This window comes from Leptonychotes weddellii, chromosome 2 (genome assembly GCF_054177405.1).
Source record: "Leptonychotes weddellii isolate Sample4059 chromosome 2, ASM5417740v2, whole genome shotgun sequence".
In the NCBI taxonomy this organism is placed as follows: domain Eukaryota; kingdom Metazoa; phylum Chordata; class Mammalia; order Carnivora; family Phocidae; genus Leptonychotes; species Leptonychotes weddellii.
The window spans coordinates 33,867,195-33,892,967 of NC_138370.1; the positions used below are offsets into that span (position 1 = coordinate 33,867,195).

Below are 25,773 nucleotides of genomic sequence, written 5' to 3' on the forward strand. Positions count from 1 at the left end.
TGTGTGTATATATATATATATATATATATACACACACACACATATACGTATATGTACATCCATATACATAGGTATACATATATATACCTATGTATATATATATGTATATACCACTCCTTTATCCATTCATCAGTTAATGGACACTTGGGCTGTTTTCATAATTTGGTTATTATAGATAATGCTGCTATAAACATTGGGGTTCATGTATCCCTTTGAATTAATATTTTTGTATTCTTTGGGTAAATACCCCATAGTGGGATTGCTGGATCCCAGGGTAGTTCTATTTTTAACTTTTTGAGGAAACTCCATACTGTTTTCCACAGTGGCTGCATTCCTATCAACAGTGTTAGACAGTTTCCCTTTCTCTGCATCCCTGCCAACAGCTGTTGTTTCCTGTGTTGTTGATTTTAGCCATTCTGACAAGTGTGAGATGATATCTCATTGTGGTTTTGATTTGCATTTCCCTGTTGATGAGTGATATTGAGCATCTTTTCATGTGTCTGTTGGCATCTGGATGTCTTCTTTGGAAAAATGTCTTTTCATGTCTTCTGCCCATTTTTAATTGGATTATTAATTTTTGGTGTGTTGAGTTTTATAAGTTCTTTATATATTTTGGATACTAACCCTTTATCAGATATGTCATTTGCAAATTTCTTCTCATATTCCGTAGGTTTCCTGTTAGTTTTGTTGATTATTTCTTTCTCTGTGCAGAAGCTTTTTATTTTGGTGTAGTCCCAATTGTTTATTTTTGCTTTTGTTTCCCTTGCTTCAGGAGACATATCCAGAAAAAAAGTTGCTTTGGTCAATTCAGAGAAATTACTGCCTGTGGTTTTTTTTTAAAGTACTTTTATGGTTTCAGGTCTCAAATTTAGGTCTTTCATCCATTTTGAATTTATTTTTGTGTATAGTGACAGAAAGTGGGCCAGTTTCATTCTTCTGCATGTGGCTGTCCAGTTTTCCCAACACCATTTGTTGGAGAGACTGTTTTTTCTCATTGGATATTCTTTCCTGCTGTGTTGAAGACTAATTGACCATAGAGTTGTGGCTTTTTCTGGATACTCTATTCTGCTCCATTGATCTATGTGTCTATTTTTGTGCCAGTATCATACTGTTTTGATCACTACAGCTTTGTAATATAACTTGAAGTCTGGAATTATGAAGACTCCAGTTTTGCTTTTCTTTTCCAAGGTAATTTTGGCTATTTTGGGGTCTTTTGTGAGTTCATGCAAATTTTAGGATTGTTTGTTCTAGCTCTGTGAAAAATGCTGATGATATTTTGATAGGGATTGCATTAAATGTGTAGATTGCTTTGGGAAGTGTAGACATTTTAATAATGTTTGTTAAAATATTCCAATCCATGACATTGGAATGTTTTTATATTTCTTTGTGTCCTCTTCAATTTCTTTCTTTCTCTCTTTCTTTCTTTCTCTCTCTCTCTCTCTTTCTCTTTCTTTCTTTCTTCCTTCCTTCCTTCCTTCCTTTCCTTCTTTCTTTCTTTCTTTCTTCCTTTCCTTCTTTCTTTCTTTCTTTCTTCCTTCCTTTCTTTCTTTCTTTCTTTCTTTCTTTCTTTCTTTCTTTCTTCCTTCCTTCCTTCCTTCCTTCCTTCCTTCCTTCCTTTCTTTCTTTCTTTCTTTCTTTCTTTCTTTCTTTCTTTCTTTCTTTCCTTTCTTTCTTTCTTTTCTTTCTCCTGGCTTAATCTTCATTTGTTGTTCCTCTTCTAGTTTCTTTAGGTGTAAAATTAAGTTGTTTATTTGAGATTTTTCTTGATTCTTGAGGTAGGCCTATATTGCTATATACCTCCCTCTTTGGACTGCTTTTGCTGCATCCCAAAGGGTTTGGACTGTATGTTTTCATTTTCATTTCTTTCCATGTATTTTTTTTTTAATTTCTTCTTTGATTTCCTGGTTGACCCATTCATCTTTTAGTAGCATGTTGTTTAACTTCCATGTATTTGTGGTCTTTCCAGATTTTTTCTTATGGTTGATTTCTAGTTTCATAGTGTTGTGGTCAGAAACGGTGCATGTTAGGGTGTCTAGGTGGCTTAGTCGGTTGGACAGCCAGCTCTTGATTTCAGCTCAGGTCATGATCTCAGGGTCATGAGATTGAACCCCACTTCGGGGTCCACACTTAGTGTGGAGTCTGCTTAAGACTCTCTCTCTCTCACTTTGCCCCTCCCCCCTCTTGCTCTCTAAAATAAATAAATAAATCTTTTTAAAAATGGTGCATGGTATGACTTCAATCTTTTTGTATTTGTGGAGGCCTGTTTTGTGACCTAATATATGATCTATTCTGGAGAATGTTCCATGTGCACTTGAAAAGATTGTTTTAGGATGGAATGTTCTGAATATCTGTTAAGTCCATCTAGTTAGTGTGTCATTCAAGCCATTGTTTCCTTGTTGATTTTCTGCTTAGATGATCTGTCTGTTGATGGAAGTGGGGTATTAAAGTCCCCTAGTATTACTGTATTATTATCAATGAGTTACTTTATGTTTGTTATTAATTTTTTTTTATATATTTGGGTGCTCCCATGTTAGAGGCATAAATATTTACAAATGTTATATCTTCTTGTTGGATTGTCCCTTTCTTTATCTTCTGTTACAGTCTTTGTTTTAAAATCCAGTTTGTCTGATATAAATATTTCTGCTCTGGCTTTCTTTTGACATCCATTTACATGATAAATATTTCTCCATTCCCTCACTTTCAATCTTGAGATGTCTTCAGGTCTAAAATGAGTCTCTTGTAGGCAGCATATAGGTGTGTCTTGTTTTTTAATCGATTCTGACACCCTACGTCTTTTGATTGGAGCATTTAGTGCATTTACATTCAAAGTAATTGTTAATAGATATGTATTTATTGTCATTTTATTACTTGTTTTGTAATTGTTTCTGGAGATTTTCTCTGATCCTTTCTTGTCTTTGTCAATTTTGGTTTCTCTTTTCCACTCAAAGAGTTCCCTTTAATATTTCTTGCAGGACTGTTTTAGTGGTCATGAACTCCTGTAGGTTTTGTTTGTCTGGGAAACTCTTTATCTCTCCTTGTATTCTGAATGATAGCCTTGCTGGATAGAGTATTCTTGGCTGCATATTTTTCTTATTTAGCACATTGAATATATCATGCCACTCCTTTCTGGCTTGCCATGTTTCTATTGAGAAATCTCCAGGTAACCTTATGGGTTTTCCCTCGTAAGTTAAGGACTTCTTTTGCCTTGCTGCTTTTAGGATTTTTTTCTTTATCACTATATTTTGTAAATTTCATTACAATATGTCTTGGTGTTGGCCTGCTTTTGTTGATTTTGATAGGAGTTCTCTGTGCCTCCTGGAGCTGAATGCCTGTTTCCTTTCCCAGATTAGGGAAGTTTTCAGCTATTATTAACTCAAATACATTTTCTGTCCCCTTTTCTCTCTCATCTTCTGGAACTCCTATAATACAAATGTTATTATGTTTGATGAAGTTACTGAGTTCTCTAAGTCTATTCTTGTGTTGTATAATTCTTCTTTCTCTCTTTTGTTCAGCTTCATTCTTTTCCATTATTTTATCTGCTAGGTCACTAATTCCTCTGCTTCTTCCAACCTGCTGTTCATTCCATCAAGTGTTTCTGATCTTGTTTGTTACTTTATTCATCTCTGATTAATTCTTTTTAACTCTTTTATCTTTGTTGTAAGGGTCTCACTGCTGTCTTCTATTCCTTTCTCAAGCCCAGTGTGTATCTTTATGATGCCTGCTTTAAATTCTCCCTCAGGCATCAGGGTTCCTGATTGGCTCAGTCAGTTGAGTGTCTGTCTCTTGATTTTGGCACAGGTTGTAGTCTCAGGGTTGTGAGATCAAACCCTGTGTCATTCTGCATTGGACATGGAGCCTGCTTGGGATTGTCTCTCTCCCTCTCCCTTTCCAAAAAAAATAATAATAATTCTCCATCAGGCATATTACTTATATCTGTTACTTAGATCTCTGGCTGTGACCTTATCTTGTTCTCTCATTTGGTATAAATTCCTCCATGTTCTCATTTTGTCTAAGTCCCTGCCTTCTTCTGAGTGTTAGAAAAGCTGGTAGCCAGAAAAGCCAGCTCTTTCTCCTAAAAGTAATTGCCTTATGAAGGAGAGGTCATAGAGTCCCCAGGGCTTGGCACTTCAGGGAGTGTCTGCCATGTGTGCTGCCTGAGCTGTGGTATTATGTTCTGACTATTCTCTCCTTCTGGCCAGTTGTCTGCAGAGGCTCTCCTTGCCTGCAGTGGGCAGTGTTTGGTCCCTGGCCTGAATGTGGTGAGTTTTAACTAAATGTGCTCTAGTCTGCTTGTTAAATAAGACTGGATACTCCTTCCACTAGAACTGAAGCCCTGTAGAACTCTTTGGTCAGGAGACATGGTGTGGCCAGGGCTTTATGCTGGTCTTCTGTGGAAGGGGCCCACTGCACTGGGATTGGTAAGCTTTTCTGAAAAAGGCAGTCCCACCAGAGTGCAGAGGTGTGGCACTTGGTGTAAAGTTAGGTAGCCAGGGTCGGTGCTACAGTGCTTCCCACAGGTGGCTCTGTGTTTATGCTGAGAAGCCAGGGAGGGAAATGGCACCAGCCAGCTTATTTGTCCCTGGAAAGGTGTCTCCATGAATGCTGCCTCTCAGGGGTATGCTCCAAGAAGAGCGAATAATCTCTCCACTGTGTGCCCTAGGTGCTCTTCAGATCGCTATTTCCATGCTGTACAACTGTGGTTGGTTGCCTGCCTCTCTCTAGGAGTTGGTCAGTGCCCTCCAGGCTCTATCTAAGCCAATCCCACTGACCTTTAAAACTTCAGGCTTTAAGCCCCACTGGTTGCAATAACTCGTATAATTCAGCTCCTCTCATTTTTCAAGCCAATGGTTTTGGGGAAATGTTCTCTTTGTGTGTTCCCCTGTGTGCTCCTCTCTCTCTTGCCCTTCTCTGCAACCATGGCTCTCTCTCCCCTCTGCAAAGCTCAAGATCAATTTCTCTCCTAAACTACATCTCCACACTTCCTATCTTCTTCAGTGTGGCTTCTTCTCTCCCTTTAGTTGTGGATTTTGTTCTGTCAGTCTTCAGGTTGATTTCTGGGTTATTTAAGATGATTTGATCATTATCTAGTAGTGTTCATGGGACAAGACGAGTATAGGGTCATTCTACTCTGCTGCCACCTTCCTCTACCTTAACAGACTCTTACCTACAGAGAACAAACTGATGGTTACCAGAGGGGAGGTGGGGGGAAGGGGCAGGCATGGGTGAAATAGGTGATGGGGATTAAGGAGTGCATTGTGATGAGCACAAGATGATGTATGAAATTGTTGAAGCACTGTATTGTACATCCAAAACTAATAGAACACTGTATGTTAACTACAATGGATTAAAATAAAAAATGAGAATGTGATTTTTAAAAGTGTAATCAGTTTCAAGTAAACCTATTGCCATAAGGGTTTTTTAGTCATTTTAGGGTTTTCCCTGCCCATTTCTTCCTACTTTGAAAGATAATGTAAATTCCAGAGGCTTGTCTAGCATCATAGTCTGGGCAGAAGTAGCATTTGGGGAAAGCACAAGAGCTCTAGTTTTTCTCTGTCCTACAGTGGCACCTAGTGAGAAGAACAATTTGCTTAGTCCTTGGGTGTGGACCTCTCAGCACACTTGTGCTTGCTTGGGTGAATTCATCCCTATCTCAGTATGGGCTATAGGATCCACATTCTTATCTCGACTAAGAGACACTCTTCATATGTCCTCAAATAAGACCACTGGTTTTTCTTTAAGTACATATCCCCATTTCTCTGTTTTTACCCACACTATCCCCTCTATTTGTAAAGGTCTTCCCCACTCAATAATCTTGTCTCAGAACATTATCCAATCTTGAAAAAATTTGTAAGTTCTGGCCACAGTGGGCCCTTATGCCTGTATGACTGCAGTCCACCCATGTGAAGTCACAGTTGCCCTCTTTCTTCCAGGCTTATGTAAACTGTCCAGAGCCTATAGGTACTTGTGACTTGTGCCTCAAACTACTAACTTTTACATTCAGTTTTTAAATTGAACTCACCACAGGCAAGGTAAAAAAAAAAATCTGACTGGGGTTATGACAAATAAATGTAAGAACAGAATGGAGAATCAAGAGGCCTGCTCCCAGGTCCCACGGCTGCCATGTAACAGGCTGTGTGACTGAATGAATCCCTCAGCTTGTCTGTGCCTCTCTTCCTCACCTGTACAATGATGGAGTGGGATTAAAGTAGTAAAGGCCTCTTCCAATACTAAAATCAGTGGAGACAGCTTTCTGATGGTCCCTGCTCTCCTCTGAACTCTTCCCTCAAGTGGGGTTGTCATCTCTATGCAAGTGAACTTGATTTATGTACTCTCCATGAAGCACCTCTGTGCTCAGGGAAAAGTAATTCCCTCACCTCTGGAAGTATTCTGTGGTGTGAGTGTGCCTTAAATAATTGAATGAGAGAGAGAGGGAGAGAAGAAAGAAAGAAAAGGAAAGAGAAAGTGGTTTACCTACAAAAAAAATTAAGAAAATATTTGTAAACAACTGGAAATCTACAGTGTATTAAGGTTCATTCTATGACATTAAATCAGCATATTAAATTACCTTCACCTTAGTCTTCATTGTATTTTACCTTTATGCTGATCTATGCTGATAAGTAAATATATTATGTTAAGTTATATATATATATATATATGTAAAATCTTTTGCTTTCAATCTATATACAATTGAATTTTCATCTCCTAAAATAACCGATTATGGAGATGCCACCTCTTGCAAGAAGCTCTGTGATCTCTCTGAGTCAGAAATAATCTCTTTCAGGGGCGCCTGGGTGGCTCAGTTGGTTAAGTGTCTGCCTTCAGCTCAGGTCATGATCCTAGGGTCTTGGGATCGAGCCCCACATTGGGTTCCCTGCTCAGCAGAGAGTCTGTTTCTCCCTTTCTCTCTCCCTCTGTCTCTCCCCACTGCTTGTGCTCTTTTTCAAAAAAAAAAATCTTTCTGCTCAAAACCTCTTATTATGTTTTATATCTCTCATATCACTCACTACATATTTTGTATTTTGTTTATTTGTGTCCTTTTGTATTTTACCTTCTAGCCTATAAGGTGCTTGACAATAGAAGAGACAAAATTTTGTATATTAAAGAATAGCCACAGAATCTAATGCATGGTAGTGCTCGAAATATGTTTTCTCAATGAATAAAATGACAATTGCGTTAGTCAGCTTTCATGATGATAAGCTGTGTAAAACAAAAAATCAGCGGAATGCAAACATTTATTTCTCCCTTGAAGGTCGTGGACAGTCAGGTAGCTGTGCTTCGGGCTGATGTTCACTTCAGTTCTGTTCCATGTGTTTTTCCTCTGGGACTCAAGCTGAAAGAGACACTTTTTCTCTGGAATGCTCACTTCCATTGTTGGAACGTTACTAGAAGGTTGGCAGGAAATCTCGAAGCTTCTTCAAGCACCCATTTGAAACTAGCAGGAGTCACTACTTCCCTCACTACCAAGCCAAAGCAAGTCACCCAAGCAAACCCAATTTCATTGGGAAATACACTTCTCCTAGGAGTGAGGTGGGACAGGTTTGGAAGTGAGGCAATATTTACTGAAAAATAATATTATCCACCACAAAGACAATGAAAGATACAGAACAGAAAATAAGCAGATCCACAGATCTTCAGTGTTATGGCAACAATATCATCAAGCTAAGTAAGTGTCCTCAAAAAGCTCTTCCGCATTCATTTCCTATCCTTATATACTTTCTAGTTAGGAAGTTGTTGTTTATATAGCTCTAGTCTGCATGAAAAATATACATAGATGAACTAAAATTCAGATCAGCTATAGAATAACATGCAGGTTTTCCCCCAGGAGACTAAGAATGAATGGCTCCTCTCCATTTGTGACCTAAGCTTAGAGAAAAAATGGATAGAGCAGTCTTAATGAAGTTAATTTAAAAAATTTTTTTTGTATCTTCTTGAGATATAATTTTGCATATCATAAAATTCACCCATTTAGAGTAAACAATTCAATTCAATGGTTTTAATATATTGAAAGATTTGTGCAACCACCATCACAATCTAAATTTAGAAAATTTTCCTCCTCAAAAAGAAACAGATATTCATTAGCATTCTCTGCTTATTACCCATCCCCTAGCCCTAGGCAACCACTGATCTACTTTGTCTCATTAGATTTGCTCACTATGAACATTTCATAGAAATGGAATCATATAGTATGTTGTCATTTATTTTTTTTTAATTTTATTTATTTATTTGACAGAGAGAGACACAGTGAGAGAGGGAACACAAGCAGGGGGAGTGGAAGAGGGAGAAGCAGGCTTCCCGCTGAGCAGGGAGCCTGATGCGGGGCTCGATCCCAGGACCCTGGGATCATGACCTGAGCCAAAGGCAGACCCTTAACGACTGAGCCACCCAGGGGCCCCTATGTTGTCATTTATGACTGCATTCTTTCACCGAGCATCTGTTTTCAAGGTTTGTGCATGCTGTATCAGTACTTCATAATTTTTTTTATGGCTAAATAGTATTCCATTGTGTGGATATACCACATTTTGCTTATCCATTCATCAGTTAATAGACTTTTAGGTTGTTTTCACTTTTTGACTATTATAAACATTTGTGTATAGGTGTTGGTGTGGACATATGTTTTCATTTCTCTTGGGTACATATGAAGGAGTAGAGTTGATGGGTCTGATGGTAATTCGATCAACCTTTTGAAGAACTGCCACAATGCTTCCTAAAGCCACAGCACCATTTTCTATTTTAATCAGCAATATACAGGGCTCCCAATTTCTCCACATCCTCACCAACATTTGTTATATCTGTCTTCTTGATTCTACCTTCCTAGTGATAGCTCACTGTGGTTTTGATGTGCATTTTCTAAATGACTAATGATGTTGAACATCTTTTCATGTGTTTATTGGCCATTCATATACGTTTTCTGAAGAAGTATCTACTGAAAGATGTTGCTCATTTTTAATTAGGTTATTTGTTTCTTTACTATGGAATTCTAAGAGTTCTTTGTATATTCTGGTTATCAGTCCCTTATCCAATAAGTGATTTGCAAATATTTTCTTCTGTTCTATGGTTGTTTTTTCACTTTCATGATGGTTTCATAGAATGAAGTCCTTTTGCCTTAGCTCTTAAGCTTTACTCTTTTCATGCCAATGCATCTGTACTGCTTTAACTATAATAAGATGCTAGACTGGGTGCTGAAGACTATAACTTCACATGACTTTGTCCCCATATCTTGACTTCTCTGTTCATTTTGTGGGCATAAAGGAAGTTAAATTAGCACTGGCTGAGACTAACTCCTTAAACAAACATAAATCCCACTTCCTCTGTTTGTGTACCAGCTACACTTGGATGCACCCTGAACAACTGGATGAGCCACAATTCAGTTGTGGCTTGAGTGGAAGCCCCTGGAGCAATGTCTGCTCTCACTTAGGTGGAGCTCTTTCTGCCTTAACTGAAATTCAAGGTCATCAGTGCCTTTCAGCTTAAAGAAGCATCACTGCTAGTTCTTCTCTGGGTCATATCACCATGAGAATTTGTTTTCTGTTGTAGTAAGAATTATTTAACTCTTCGCATTTAGTCTCAAATAATCTAATTTGGAAAGGCACAGCGTACTTTGCATGGACTTTAAATCAAGTATCTCCCTTGGAATGGTGCAGAGGTACTCAAGAAGGCTTCATTATTTCCAGTTAATGTTCCATGACCATGCCTGCGTATTCTCAATCCTCTGATCTAAAACCTAAAGATATGAAATGACCTAATGGAAAATGCTAAACCTATAAATTTCCAAGCATGAATGTGACTTTCTAAACCTGAAATCCCTTGAGAGCCCTTTGTTTCCAATATGCAAGAAGGCTGTGGTGTGCAAAGCCTGCTTTTAGTTTCAGGCAGTCTTTCAATTAGCAAATTGTAAGCTTGTGTGGAGCTATAACAGGTGAAATATTCTTAAATTCATTAATAAAACTGGAAGCCCAGAGAATTTAAGACAATTTATGGAGATTTCAGAGCTGTCAGATCTGCTGTGGACAAAGTTAGAGATATTAGTTTCACCACCCTTGCTTCCCAATTTCCTCTTTTAATACATTGAAACTTATTTAAAAACATGAAGTTATATGCAAATAGCCAAACCCTGGGATGGTGACAATAAGTTATTGTCTTTGGTAGAATTTCCCAGAAGAGGTCCTGAGACAGAAATTGACTTCCTGGAGGTTTATTGGGTGTGCTGTCAGGAATCACTCCTGTAAGAAAGTGAGGGATGTGGGCTCACACTGTGTTCTCAACATCTGGGATGTGCTGAAGCTTAACCCTAGTTATAGGCTGAGATCAATAGGTGAGGTAGGGGTAGGTTCTGATGGGGATACATACCTTGTGGGTAGAGATCTCAACACTGTCTTCAAGTAAGGGGGTTGCTGCTATTAATAGGGAGGGGTGGCCCACTTCTGTAGGCCCAGAGAGCTTGGGGAGTTAGGAATTGGAAGGGGGAGCTGAAATCAACTCAGATGTCCTTAGCTGGAAGTTTCCTCTTTTTTGGAGGTTTGCTGTTCTCACAATTAGGTCCTGAGCCTGGTAGTCAGCTTTCTCTGCCTTCTCTATCTAGCATTTGAGACCCTCTTGGTATGCTTCAGGGAGGTCCTCTTGCTTCCACATTTGGCTCTCATTTGCCCGTAAATTACTTTCAGGTTTTCATTATCTTTTCCAGAGTGTCAACCTATCTTAGTAATAGCTACTGAATTACATTATAGTTACTATTTTCTCCAAACTTTGGACACATCTGGTACTTAATACCAGCTACTGCATGTCCTTCCACTGGTGTACCATTTCAATTTGCTACTGGTGAAAGTTTTAACAGCCAGACCAAGTATTAGTTTCCTATGGCTGTCATAATAAACTGGGTGGCTTAAACAGCAGAAATTTATTTTCTCATAGTTCTGGACACTGGGAAGTCTGAAATCAAGGTCCAGTAGAGCCATGCTTCTTCTGAATGCTCTAGGGGAGAATTCTTCCTTCTTCTTACTGTTTCTGGCAGCTCCTGACATCCCTTGACTTGTGGTTTTATGACTTCACGCTCTGCCTCCATCTTCATGTGCCTACTTCCCTATTTCTTTCTGTCTGCATGTTTCCCCTTTTCTCATAAGGATGCCAGTCATTGGATTTAAAGAAATCCTAAATCTAAGATAATTATATCTTGAAATCCTTAACTAATTACATCTTCAAAGACCCTATTTCCTTTTTTTTTTTTTTAATTTGACAGAGAGAGAGACAGTGAGAGCAGGAACACAGGCAGGGGGAGTGGGAGAGGGAGAAGCAGGCTTCCTGTGGAGCAGAGAGCCCGATATGGGGCTGGATCTCAGGACCCTGGGATCATGACCTGAGCTGAAGGCAGATGCTTAACGACTGAGTCACCCAGGCACCCCGACCCTATTTCCTTTTTAAAAAAAAAATTTTAATGTTTCAAGTCTTTATTTAAATTCTCGTTAGTTAACATACAGGGTAATATTAGCTTCAGGAGTAGAAGTTAGTGATTCGTCCTTACATGTAACACCCAGTGCTCATCATAACAAGTGCACTCCTTAATACCCATCACCCATTTAGCCCATCCCCCACCCAGCTCCGTCCATCAACCCTCAGTTTGTTTTCTATAGTTACCTGTCTCTCTTATGGTTTGCCTCCGTCTATTTTTTTTTTATTTTTATTTTTTAAGATTTTATTTATTTGCGAGAGAGAATGAGAGACAGAGAGCATGAGAGAGAGGAGGGTCAGAGGGAGAAGCAGACTCCCTGCTGAGCAGGGAGCCTGATGTGGGACTCGATCCCGGGACTCCAGGATCATGACCTGAGCCGAAGGCAGTTGCCCAACCAACTGAGCCACCCAGGCGCCCCGCCTCCCTCTATTTTTTTTCTTTATCCAATGTTCATCTGTTTTGTTTCTTAAATTCCTCATATGAGTGAAATTATATGGTATTAGTCTTTTCTCTGACTGACTTATCTTGCTTAGCATAATGCACTCTAGTTCCATCCATGTCATTGTAAATGGCAAGATTCCATTCTTTCTGATGGCTGAATAATATTCCACTGTGTGTATGTGTGTATGTGTGTGTGTATGTATGTATGTATGTACATACCATATCTTCTTTATCCATTCATCAGTCAGTGGACATTTGGTCTCTTTCTGTAATTTGACTATTCTTGATAATACTGCTATAAACATTGGGCTGCATGTATCCCTTCAAATCAGTATTTTTGTATCCTTTGGTTAAGTACCTAGAAGTGCAATTGCTAGGTCATAAGGTAGTTCTATTTTTAACTATTTGAGGAACCTCCATACTGTTTTCCAGAGTGGCTGAACCAGTCTGCATTCTGACCAACAGTGTAAGAGGGTTCCCTTTTCTCTTTATCCTCACCAACATCTGTTGTTTCTTGTGTTGTTAATTTTAGCCATTTTGACAGGTGTGAGGTTGTATCTCATTGTAGCTTTGATTTGTATTTCCCTGATGATGAGTGATTTTGAGCATCTTTTCATGTGTCTGTTAGCCATCTGGATGTCTTCTTTGGAAAAATGTCTGTTTGTGTCTTTCTGCCCATTTCTTAACTGGATTATTTGTTTTTTGGGTGTTGAGTTTGATAAGTTCTTTATATATTTTGGATACTAACCCTTAATCAGATATGTCGTTTGCAAGTATCTTCTCCCATTCTATAGGCTGCCTTTTAGTTTTGTTGATTGTTTCCTTCACTGTGCAGAAGCTTTTTATCTTGGTGAAGTCCCAATAGTTCATTTTTGCTTTTGTTTCCCTTCCATTCAGAGACATGTCTAGTAAGAAGTTGTTATGGCTGATATCAAAGAGGTTGCTGCCTGTGTTCTCCTCTAGGGTTTTGATGGTTTCCTGTCACACATTTAAGTCTTTCATCCATTTTGAATTTTTTTCTGTGTATGGTGTCAAAAAGTCAAAGACCAAATTTCCAAATAAGGTCATCTTTTGAGGTTCTAGATGGACATGAACATGGGTGGTGGGGGAGAACACTATTCAGTCCACTATAGGTAGCCAGTTTGGCCAGGGACTATTTGTGCTCAATCTACCACTGATGAGGAGCTCCTCACTGTTAGCCAGGTGGCAAGTGATTCATTTCCAAAACCCCATATTACCTTTGTCATCTCACTCCTGATACCAACCTCATAGTTTGGGTTCTCCAGGAAACAGACCCTGAATCTGAGTTCAGGCTGCAGAATGTTAATTAGGGAATGCTCTTGGTATCTGTGGAAGGGAAGAGGAAGTCAAGCTGCATCAGCCTCAACCAACCCTACAGGGAACTTTGGAGCTAACTAAAATCACCTGTCAAAGTCAACCGGGGTTGGACCAAAATGGTTAAATGTTTATATATCCACTTCTCTTAGTCACTGGATATGAGCAACTGTGGGAAAGGCTTGACCTTGAATGAGGTGGCTCTTTGTAGCTTTCATAAATATCACCAAATTGCTCCTCCATATGTTTGAACCAATTTACTTTCTCATTGGCAATATGTGAGTCCCAGTTATATCACATTCTTGTTAAATTTGATGTCAGACTTTAAAATTTTTGCCACTCTGATGGATGTGATCCAGTTTGTTAGTTTAATTTACATTTTGTTTATTACCAGTAAATTTGAGCTCATCTCCTAAGTTTATTAACCATTCAGATTCCCTTTCTTTTTGACTTGCCTTTCGTATTCTCTACCCATTTTTCTACTGTATTGCTTATATTTTTCCTTTTATAAGTGTTCTTATGTTCTGGATCCCAACTCTTTTGTATTCTATAGGTTGCAGACATTTTCTCCCAGTCTGTCCTTTGTCTTTTATAGTGTCTTTTGTTTTACAAGAGTTTTACATTTTAAAATACTGAAAAGTATTTATTATTACATTTGTTGATTGTATTATTCTCTTTTCCCGAACCTGATGTTATAAAAGGTATTTTCATAAATCTTACTCTAAGATCAAAAGTTTTACTTTTTACATTTGTCTTTAATATACTTGAAATGTATTTCTGTGTAAAATATAAAGTTTCTACATGAATAACCAATTTTCATAAAGATAATATGCAAAACATGTTTGAAGAGTATTCATAATTTTTGACTTGGAATTACATGATTAAGATTTATCCCAAAGAAAGGAACAGAGATATGTGCAAAGATTTACTAGGATGATGACCACATCATTGTTTACTATATGGAAGAATTGCAGACAATCCAAATATTTAACAGTGGGAGAATGAGTGAAATTAATCTGATTACAGGTATATAATGTTATATAGCTACAAAAATAACACATTTGAAGAAAATTAAATTACAGTGAAATAAATTAATGATAGGGTCTCATGTGGAAAAGACCGGTTAAAACAGTGTATATGTATGGAATGAATAAATTACAGGGATGGAAGGCACAGCATAGGGAATATAGTCAATGATACTGTAATAGCATTGTATGGTGACAGATGGTAGCTACACTTGTGGTGAGCATAGAATAAAATATAGACTTGTCAAATCACTATGTTGTACACCTGAAACTAATTTAACATTGTGTGCCAACTATACCTCATTAAAAATCCAGTGTATATGATCTAATATTATTTTGAAAAGAAAATGTAAATACCCACAAAAAAAACTAAAAAGTTATTTATTGAACTGTTAGTGTCTGTGTCGTGAAGTTATGGATGGATGATCTTATTTACTTATTTCTTCACATCTATTTATATTTTACTTTTTAATAAAAAATTGGAAGTTATTTTAAAATAATCATTCCAAGGATTAAGGTTAACAGAGCATTCCTATGTGATTAATGAAGAAAAAGTAGTCTTTGTTGCCTGGTACAGTGGTTAGAATGATAGAAAGCCCGGAATCTTAATGACAGAACTGAAGTCAAACATCCTGATCCGATGGTCTTCCATATTTGTATGACCACATATCCTGATTTGGAGTTCAGAAAATGTGATTACATTACACCCTAGGTTATGGATGCAAAGGCTTGCTCAAATCATAGAGACTTTCAAGGTGATAGCATAACCACTTTTAATCCAGATTTATTTTTACACAAGTAGAAACCAAAATTGTGGTTCAACAACTAAAATTTAATGTGGCAAATGTAGGTATTCTGGCAGTTATGAAACATGTTATCTTTTTTGAGAAGAGGCAGGGAGTTTCTTATTGCATAGAGGATGTCATATATGATTTGAAGATACTTTCTCCTGAAATTATGCAAGAAATAGGAAGTCCAGAATTTCTCCCAACACAAATAAACCAGGTTTTCTCAAAAGCCAAATAAAACCTGATGTTTGCTTATATCTTTCTTAGAGATGTTTTACTTTTTTTCATTACCCCAGCAAGACATATATACAGGATGCTTTGTGAAAAAAAAAATCTGAAAATTAGATAAAGATAGAACTTCAATTTTTTTATATTTTGAAAAATTTAAAAATCATTAAGAAGTAGTAAGATTATTTTAATAACTCATTGTACCCAGAGGTGTGCTGGTCAATGTTAATCACTCTTCAGCAGGAAAAAAAAGCTCTGATTTGTAATATTTGCTGATATCTGTGATGTAAATACTTCCACAGTGGCCAGTTTCAAGCTATCATGGTGGCATCATTGACAGGGGGTTGGGGAGAGATGCACAAAATTCACTCTTCCTGGTGTGATCCAGATCCAGCACACCACTGATTGTACCCAATAGCCATAATTAACAAATATTAACAATTTTTGCATGACATTTTCCACAAAAGAAATAAAACATTATGAACAGTGTTGAAGTTCTCCTTGTTTCTCTCCACAGATCCATCTCCTTATCTTCCTTCCCCAGAGACACCACTATCAAGAATCTGGTATGTATTCTTCCGGACTGCATTTTCATACTTTTATTACAATATATATGCAGTCAAAACAATAATTATGTTTTGCATATTTTGAATTTTACTTAATGCTGTCATATTGTTCATATTCTTCAGCTTCCTTTTCTCTCACATTATGAAGTTTATTTATACTGATTCATATAGATGTGGTTCATTCATTTTAACTGCTGATTGTGCTCAATTATATGAAAATATCACAACTTATTTATCCATCCTCTTATTAATGGACTTTTAAGTTGTTTCCAATTTTTGCTAATATAAGTGATGTTATAACCACTCTAGGTATGTCTCAGTATGTAAAGTTACAATGCGTAGAAGTGAAACAAATGAGTTTTAGGGGATGGTTATTTTCTACTTTAGTAATATTGACAAACTGTTCCCTAAGTGGTTGTACCAATTTATATTCCTGGTAGATGTATTTGAGAATTTCTCATTTTCATATTGCCAATTTTTAGTATCACAGGACTTTTTAAATATCACCAAAACCTTAGGGTATGAAATGGTATCTTGTTTTAATTTGCATTTCATAGATTACCGGGTAGGTTGAACATTGTATTAGTTAGCTAGTGTAAAGGCTAAACTGCTGTAACAAATAGCCTGTCCGCCCCCCACCCCTCCACCCCACTCCCAATATAGTAGTTTAAAAGAGAAAGACATTTCTTTCTTGCATAACAATCTTATGTTGGGTAGTCCAGACTGGTAAGGTGGCTTAGCTCCACACAGTTATTCAGGGATCTTTCCATCTGTTATACTGCTGTCTCTTAGGCCATCATTCTTGTCTTCATGGTTAGTTAGGTTGTTGCCACATACCAACTTTTGGGGAAAGATTAGAGAATTTTTGGGAAAGCAATTTTCTTATAGGCATGTAAGGCAGAAGCTGCACACATCCCTTCCACTCACATTCCATTAGCACTACTTAGTTTTATAGGTGCATCCTTAGAAGGATACTGGGAAATGTAGTCCTTGGCTGGACAACCATGTGTCCAGTAGGAAGGGAAGAAGGTGGGGACTAGTATTCCTTCTTAAGCACCTGTTTATTGACCTTTTGGGCTTCATCTTCTATGACTCAGCTGGCAATATATTTTGTCCATTTTTGTTTTGTTTGCTTTTTCTTATTTATTTATAGGAATTCTTTATATATTCTAGTTTGCTTATTTACAATAAATTTGATTACTTAAAATGTACCAGTATACATACGTCAATAAAGATATCTTAAAATATTCTATTATACATATAAAGGAGTTACTTAAACAAGTCATGTCACATTCTTTTGATAAATTAAGATTTCCTTTATAAAGTGAATAATTCCCACCCATTCCAATTTTCTCTTTTCTGGAAATATGGAATCTCACCTACTCATTTTATTTAAAATGAGGTAGACCTATATACTCCATTGACTTCTTAAAAATCAAAGTTTTATGGCAAGTTTTTAGGTTAATATAAGTTTCTCAAAATTAACACTTAGAAAAATATCGTTTCTTAGATTCAGTTGAACTTACTGAACCTATAAGGGACCCTGACAACATGACTGATGTTGTGGTAATTTTCTTAACCACACTGAGTTTCAATTATCTCAATTGAATTAAGGATGATATTATTTGCTCTAACTGCTATATGAGATTGTTGTAAGGACCAAGGAAGATAATGTAGGGAAATGCTCTATAGAATCCAAAATTTATTCAATTGTTAGGAATTAGAATTACAAATAGGATTTAAGTAGCATGCATGAGATTTTATTTGAAGTTTCATAACTCTTGTTTCCAGTTCCACTGACATACTCTATATATTATCTACACACATAATCTATACTCCATATCAAGGCCTGCTTTTGACAGTCACTACCATGTCTGGGTGTGTGTATATGTGCAGGTTGGAATAACAGCCATGTGGTTGAGCACATCTATGTGAGATAAGACTCTTCTGAGAATTGCTTTTATTCAGAGCTGCTCCTTTCCTAATGGCAACCTAGGAGACCCTTTTCAGATTGTTCTCAAGCTGTTCTCAGCTAAACCTCATCATTTCTAGTTGTGCCTTGGAGTTTCTATCACTGATTCAGGCCAACCCAGCTTGTCATTTATCACTGTCTTCACTGGGGAAAATTCTCAGTTTCCTGGAATTTCGTGTCCAGCCTGTCACACACAATTGAAGCTCATTACAGTTAGTTGGGCAGTACATAAATGGCTCCTCCTTATCTTAGCCTGATCCATCAGCTCCTCTCCCCAGTATCTCTGTGCCACCACAACTCAGCATGGCAGTCCTCAGGCATGGCCAAGGAAAAAGAGGGCTGGTGGGGGCAGAGAGGAAAGAAACAAGAATGCCCTGGAATGTGATTTTTGCTTTATTGGTGATAAACTGATTTTAAAAAGTTGGAAAGAATTATATCAATGTGTTGAAGAAGTGACTATATAGTAGAAGTCTCATTATTTTATTGATATACTTGAATTTTGTTTTAAAAATTAGAACAACAGTGTTCTTGTGACAAAATGCAGGACAATTATTATATGCTGTGTAGCTTACACCTGCAGATGTTAGGTATACTCAGTGGGAAATAAAGTGAGAACAAAGGTGATTATGTGATGACCAAGGTGGGGGAATTAGCAGAGTGAGGGTCTCTGTCCTCCCTCCTACCCAAAATGGGGTTAACATTCATTCACTTGTTAAGCATTTATTGAGGGACTCCTATATATTAAGAGACATCCTAGGTGCTGGGACACAGCAGAGGCAGAAAAAGGTGAGGTCCTGCTCTCATGAAGCTTGAATGGTAGGGCATGGAGGAGGTTAAAAGACAAGACTTAGACAAAGAGGCACATGATAATGAAAATAAATAAATACAAGCATATCAGTTAGTGACAAATGCTATGTAAAGATTTTTAAAAATGACGTGAAAGAGATTGGGGTCATCAAGAAAGATCTTTCTGAAAATGTAACGAGTAAACAGATCTGAATGATAAGGAGCAAATCATTTAAAATCAGGTGGGAAGAACACATAGCTGGAAGGCTTAGCTAATGCAAAGGACCAAAAGTAGGACCAAGTTTAACAAGTCCCAGTGGGACAAAGAAGAAGGCCAATGGGCATTTAGTGAAATGGTGAGGGCAGATGGCAAGGAGGTGCATGTGGATAGGTAGGTTGGATCATGCAGAGCTCTGTCAGACAAGGCCTGAGTCACAAGTCCAGAGGTTTAGTCCAGAATGAGGTCCATTTGGGAGCTTTTGCGGCAATGAGGAAGCCAAGGTTCTCAGAATCAGGTAACTACCAGGTCTAGGAAGTTTATCTGGGTTGATTCAAGGATAGTCTTTAGGGGTAAAGAGCAGACATTGGGAAGATGGAAGCCATTACAGAAACAGTATCTTGCCCTGAAGGAATAATCTAGTAGGTATTGGGTGAGTTGGTGGTGGTCTCAGCTGATGGAAATGAAACACCAGAACAAGGTAAGACAGACAGACATCCTTTAGGTAAAGATTTAGTAGGGGTACAGTGCCTCTTAACCCATGCAAGCATCCCATAAGCACCAGTTCAGCCCCTTGTATCCCATACTAGAGACATGGGGCAGCAAATAAGCTCCCAAACCCACTCACTTGTGTGTGGGAGCTCCAAATGTACTGCAAGGTCTGACTGTTGTTGGCTAACAGCCTCACCAGGTCCAAGCCTAAAGTTGGCAGATCATTTTGGCAGGGACAGGGAATGTGTACCTATATAGTACTAGAGCAGACTGGGAATGACAACCAAGAAGGAAAAATTTTGCTTTTAAAGATTCAGGATCAAATTCAAAGTTCTTCACCTTTGAGTTCGGGCACCACTCAAGTCAATCAAGCCTTTCAAGTTTTTTTGACATTGTAAGGCAACCATCTGGTAAAGGAACAAAGGTAAAAGTTCACTGTGAATAAGACTTAATTATGCATCCCATAGGCAGATATGCCCTGGGTTAGGTCAGGCACAAGTTGAGGCTTTATGTGTCAAGAAATGTCTCAGGATAGCAGAAAGTGTCCCTCCTTCGAAGGTGGCACCATGTCTAACAACAAGTTCCTTAATTTTCGTAGCCAGGAAAATCTCTTGATAGCCTAAAACCCCATACTATTCTTACTAGACCATCCTGTCTTCCGAGTAAACACATTCCTAAACTTTTTATTTATTGTAGTAAAATTAAACAATAATCATGAGGAATTGAAATGAGGCATATTTCATAGAGATAATACATAATATTAAATTAAAATGTGTGTGCCTGTTTGCTCAGTGGAAACAAGAGATAGATAATACACATGACTGTGTACATCACATGAGGATCTTTCTATAAAAAGTTAACAACAAAATCATTTTTTTTTATTAGAAGCTTTCATTTCTTGGTGCCTGACTGTGTTCTAGGCACTGTGCTGAGCACATTTTACATGATTTCATGTAACCTCGGTTATGCTATTGTTTCTAACTAAAAGTAATGTACTCAGGGAATCCCAGGGTTTGGAGGGTCGTCTGATCTGATTTATACCATTTGACTTACAGCAGCTTTTCCATTAATGTAATCTTCTTCACCTCACGGGACTTGTACTCACTTATTTGTACTTCTCTCTCTCTCTCTCTTTTTAAAGATTTTATTTATTTATTTGATGAGACAGCGAGAGAGCACAAGCAGGGGGAGGAGGCAGAGGGAGAGGAGAAGCAGACTCCCCGCTGAGCAAGGAGTTCCTCACAGGGCTCAATCCCAGGACCCTGGGATCATGACCTGAGCCAAAGACAGATGCTTAACCAATTGAGCCACCCTGGTGCCCCTGTACTTGTCTCTTTTTGAGGGGAGGATGAGGGCAACAACAAATTAACTAAACTAAGTGCTTGGATCATATATATTAGAGAAAGAAGTACCTTATGAGGCTTGAGCTAGCCTTCTGCCCTCAGGTGATTATGCACAGGAAGGCAGGAGAGGTTAAATCCCTTTCTCAATGCCACCAGCTAAAAACTGGCAGAATGAAAACCACAGTCCAGATCTTCTATTAAGATCCTGTCACCTGGGTGCCTGGGTGGCTCAGTCAGTTAAGTGTCTGCCTTCGACTCATCATGATCCCAGGGTCCTGGGATTGAGCCCCGAGAGGGGCTCCCTGCTCCATGGAGAGCCTTTTTCTCCCTCTCCTTCTGCCCCTCCACCCCACTCATGTGCTGTCTCTATCTCAAATAAATAAATAAAATCTTAAGAAAAAAAAGATCCTGTCACCTGTTAAGATCTCCCTCTCCTAAACTGAGCTTTGTTGTGAAAGCAAGAGTAAATATGTATTGAGATATGGCACATTTGTGCCATTGGTTCTCCTTGACAAATTGCACTTTCAAAACATAGAATGAAGAGGTGAGGGTAGAATAAAAAATGGTTACTGCAAATGGTATATTGTGCTTCTAACTGCTCAATTTGGAAGAATTTAGGAAAGGCAAAAAACTAAAATCTGTAGCTCAGAATAAGCACTACCCCAAGCAACAAGATCATAGCCTTATCCCAGCCCAAGCTGTAACAACATTCTACCCAGATGATGAAACAAATATGCCTCCCTCCTGCCCACCTCCTCTACCCAAGCATGTCTGTTCCATTCCATCCCTCCCATTTGCTGATGTCCCAAACCCCAGGAGAGCCCGAGGATGCAGTACAGGATTAACAAGGGAAGGTGCTAAGGGGAACTTTCTGACAATCTCAAGTGTTTTTTAAAATGCAGAAATGGTAATTAGCATCAAGAAGGCTCATTTTAGTGTGTGTGTGTGTGTGAGTGTGAGTGTGTGTGTTGGGGAGATGAGCACTCTTCCTGATGACTGTGCCTGAATGCTGGTCTTTCCTGACCTACTAATGAGATTTCCTGCATGGCAGAGAAATAGCCTCTCACTCCATGAAAAGAGCCAGTCCCAGACAAATCTCTGGAAAGACAGAAAGATCTAAACAAACATAGACCAGACATTGATTTAATGCAGATGCTGACACTACCAGGAAAATGAGAGAAAAAGGGAATATTTGGGGAGAAGGAACAGCATATCTTGAAAGGCGAAAGCAAAGTAACACATTAAAAGACCAAGAATTGGCAGCAAGAAAATTATCTTGTAACATTCATAACCATGTCAAGCAGAACATGTCAAGAAGTGACTCTGGAAGCAATAGAGAAAACGTGGAGCTTTAGCAGAGGATAAAGAACACAATCAAAGCATGAAACTTGCTCACATCCAAGCTGTGAAACTATCATCTCCCTAGTAAAGAGGGATAGGGGCTCAAATTGCACTCACCCTAGCATGATTTATTTACAGATAAATTATATATCTATAATTAAGCACATAGATTTAACTGAAATGTTTAGCCATAATATTATACATACCATGTTTGTTGAATTATACTTAAATGACCCCTTTGCCTTTAAAGTGCCATTAGGGAACTGGGTAGTGGGGGTGAGGTGGGGAAAAGAGGAGAGGATGGAGAACTCCAAGAATAAGCTGTATTTTGCATAACAAAAGATGATCCTAGATTAGGGCTCTCTCTACCTTTACCTACTTGCTGGAAAGGGGGGTATGTTGGAGTTAATGTCCCCATGTGGAAGTTCCATCAGCAGATTTGAGGGTGTGCTGGTGGACTGAGTCAGTGAGTGAGTCAAATCCCTGCTCCACCCAGGAGCAAAATGACAATAGCGTCTTTCAGGGCATAGGTGTGAGTCATGTTTGAGCATCAACCTCTGCAATGCAACACCATGACATCACCTCTACAGACTACTATTTGGCCCACAGAACAGCTGTGGAAACAGTGATTGAATCTGAATCAAATTCAACTCTATTAAGTTAACCTTTGCAAGGTCAACATCTGCTACTTGCTTTTTGACCAGCCAGCAATCTAGAAAATGAGCATAGATGACTTGGTTAATGAAGCTTTAATAATAGAAATCTGGGTCCTGATTAAGTTTCGTGCAGCATGTCTTTGTGGATGCTAGTGTATCTTATAGGGTTTCTCAGGGTTGTCAATTATATATAAAAAATTATAACAGCAAATGCTCTTTTAAAAAGTATCCTATATATAATTAGAATTAAATATGTATATGAACAACTTTGTGTATATATACACATATATCCATATATACATTTACATACATATACATACTATAAGTACTTAATTCTATTGTATCTGTATATATATGTATACATAGGCATACGTGTGTGTGTGTGTATACACAAAGTTGTTCACTATAGCATTTTTTTATTGCAACAATAAATCCAACAATAAATGCCCAACAATAAGATATTTTTAATTAGATTATGGCCTATATATACAGCAGGATGTTATGGAGTTATTGACAAGAAAAAAAGTGTATTAGCACACATGATATTATTATAAGCTATTATGAAAGAAAGCTATGTGATAGAAAAAAGTATGTAGTAGGATCCCATTTATGCAAAAAAAAGGATATATGTAAATGTAAATGTATATCAAGGCTTAGACAGTCTCTGAAAAAATGGGGGAAAATAGCTATTAACTGGATTAGGCTTTGAAAAGGGTGCAGATGAAGTAGAGAGGTGTGAGGGAGAATTTGTTAAATGAGTTTTTTTCTTAATGTATCTTCTAAAATACAACAAACATTAAAGAAAGGCACAAGAATTGCATCCAATATTCAGAGGCCAAACTGTCATTAGTAGGATACTGGCTGCTGAATATATACTGTAAAAATGGTTCCAAGTTTTCATGCATAAGGATTCAAGTGCCCCGAAAGCAATTTCACTATTAATGTTTTTATTCTGCCATGTTTTCTCTTTAGCACCATTTTCAAGGAATTGGGACATTGTCTTTCTAGGTATTTTCTTTCTCAATTATTCAGACAATCATTGATCTAATAACAAAAGGAAGCTTTTAGAGATACTGTGTGCCAGATATTACTCATACTTGATAAATTGCATGCCCAAGGGAATATGAAAAGAAGCACATCAACAAAAATAGAATATAATTCACATTGATTAAAACAATATGTGCCAAACACTTCTTTTTGTGGGAGAGGAAAAATAGCAACATATATTAAAAAAATCTAACAAGTGAACATAGGAGATTATGGCCCTCATAGGTTTTAGTTATTCAGTGTACTTTTCCTGATTGTTTATTTTGCATTAGGCATTATGCTGAGAATGAGTAGTGGGATACTTTGGTGAAAGGAACAGATAAGTTAAAACAGTAATTACAATACAATGGAATAAGTGGTAAAGTGGAGGTCAAGAGGAAAATACATTTAAGCAAATGCAAAACAGCATATAAACATGAAAGAATGAGGTATTGAAGGAAAGGCAAGAATACTGCTATTCTGGGGTGTGGAGGATACATATCTCACTGTCTATTCAACATGTCCACTTGGATACCTAATAAGCATCTCAAACTTAATACACCCCAAACTGAGCTTCTTATTCCTCCACTCTTCACCTCCACCAGCTTCTCCATGGTCTTCCTCTTCTTAGTTTATGGCAACCGCATCCTTCAGCTGCTCAAGCCAAATGTCTAGGAGTCACTATTGAATCCTCTCTATGCTCCATATACAAAGTGTCAGCAAATCTTTCTGGATCCCCTGAAAGGATCCAGAACCTGATCACAACTCACCAGCTCTACTGCATCCATCCTGGTCCAAGCCACCATCATCTCTGGCAGCACTGCCCCACTTCAACCTATCTACACAGCAGACAGAGTGATCTGTTTATACAGTAAGACAGATCAAACCCACCTTGACTCTCATCTCACTATGAGTAAAAAGCTAAAGTCCTCACTGTTGATTGATCAAGGTCCTGAATAATCTGACACTTCCTCTCTCCTCATTCTGCTTACCTCACCTCTACTTCCTCTTGTTGCCCTCCCCTCTCCACCCACAGGAGTCCAGCTCTTCCCGCAGCCTCCCCCAGGCATGCCTGTTCTACCACCTCCAGTTTTTATTCAATGACCCTTCTCAGTAAGTCTTTCTAATCCCCCTACATAAATTGCAACCTCTACTCTCATACTCTATCTTCTTTTTAATTTTTCATATCACATGTAACTATCAAACACATTCTTTATTCTATGTATTTATTTTGTTTATTATCTGCCATCTAAAACCCATCCCCAGAATATAAGTTCCAGAACGATAGAGATTTTTGTCTGTTTTTGTTCACTGCTGTATCCTTAGAACCTAGAATAACATTCAGAATATTATAGACATTCAACAAATATTTGTAAAATTCATGAATGAATGAGTGGGGTGAATGAGATATGAAATGATCAAAGTTGAGACTGAAGGGATACACAAGGGCCCGGCTCTTGAAGGTGCCATGGTAAGAACTTTGAAACTTGGGCACCTGGGTGGCTCAGATGGTTGAACGTCTGCCTTCGGCTCAGGTCATGATCCCAGGGTACTGGGATCAAGTCCTGCATTGGGCTTCCTGCTCCTTAGGAGCCTGCTTCTCCCTCTACCTCGCTCGCTCTCTCTCTCATGAATAAATAAGTAAGATCTTTAAAAAAAAAAAAGAACTTTGAAACTCATCAAACAATAGAAAACCACAGGAACAAGAGAGGTGTGTATGTGTGTGTATGATATATAAACACATATATGGTATAAAGAATGCAATGGGTGGGGAGAAAGACAGGAAAAAATGGACAAAGGACTTGAATAGACATTTCTCCAAAAAGATATCTAAATGGCCAACAAGCACATTAAAAGATGCTCAACATCATTAGTCACTAGGGAAATGCAAATCAAAACCACGATGAAATATCACCTCACTAGGATGACTATAATCAAAAAGAGAGGTAATGGCAGGTATTGATGCGGCTGTGGAGAAACTGGAACTCTCATACATTTCTGCTGGGATTGTAAAATGGTGCAGCTACTGTAGAAAAGTTCTGCATTTGTTCAAAAAGTTAAATGTATAGTTACCATAAGACTCAGCAATTGTGGCTTGATAGTTCATTTCTTCT

At 38.0% G+C, this 25,773-nt stretch overlaps 1 protein-coding gene across 2 annotated transcripts in view; it reads left to right on the plus strand.

The window, feature by feature from the left end:
• The window catches only part of PSD3 (pleckstrin and Sec7 domain containing 3), a 542,217-nt gene that overhangs the window by 51,576 nt on the left and 464,868 nt on the right, over positions 1–25,773 (plus strand). For both annotated transcript variants that reach the window (XM_081809790.1, XM_081809797.1), the window contains one exon: positions 15,778–15,826. The gene's annotated coding sequence lies outside the window, so the exon portion shown is untranslated. The remainder of the gene's footprint in view (positions 1–15,777; positions 15,827–25,773) is intronic.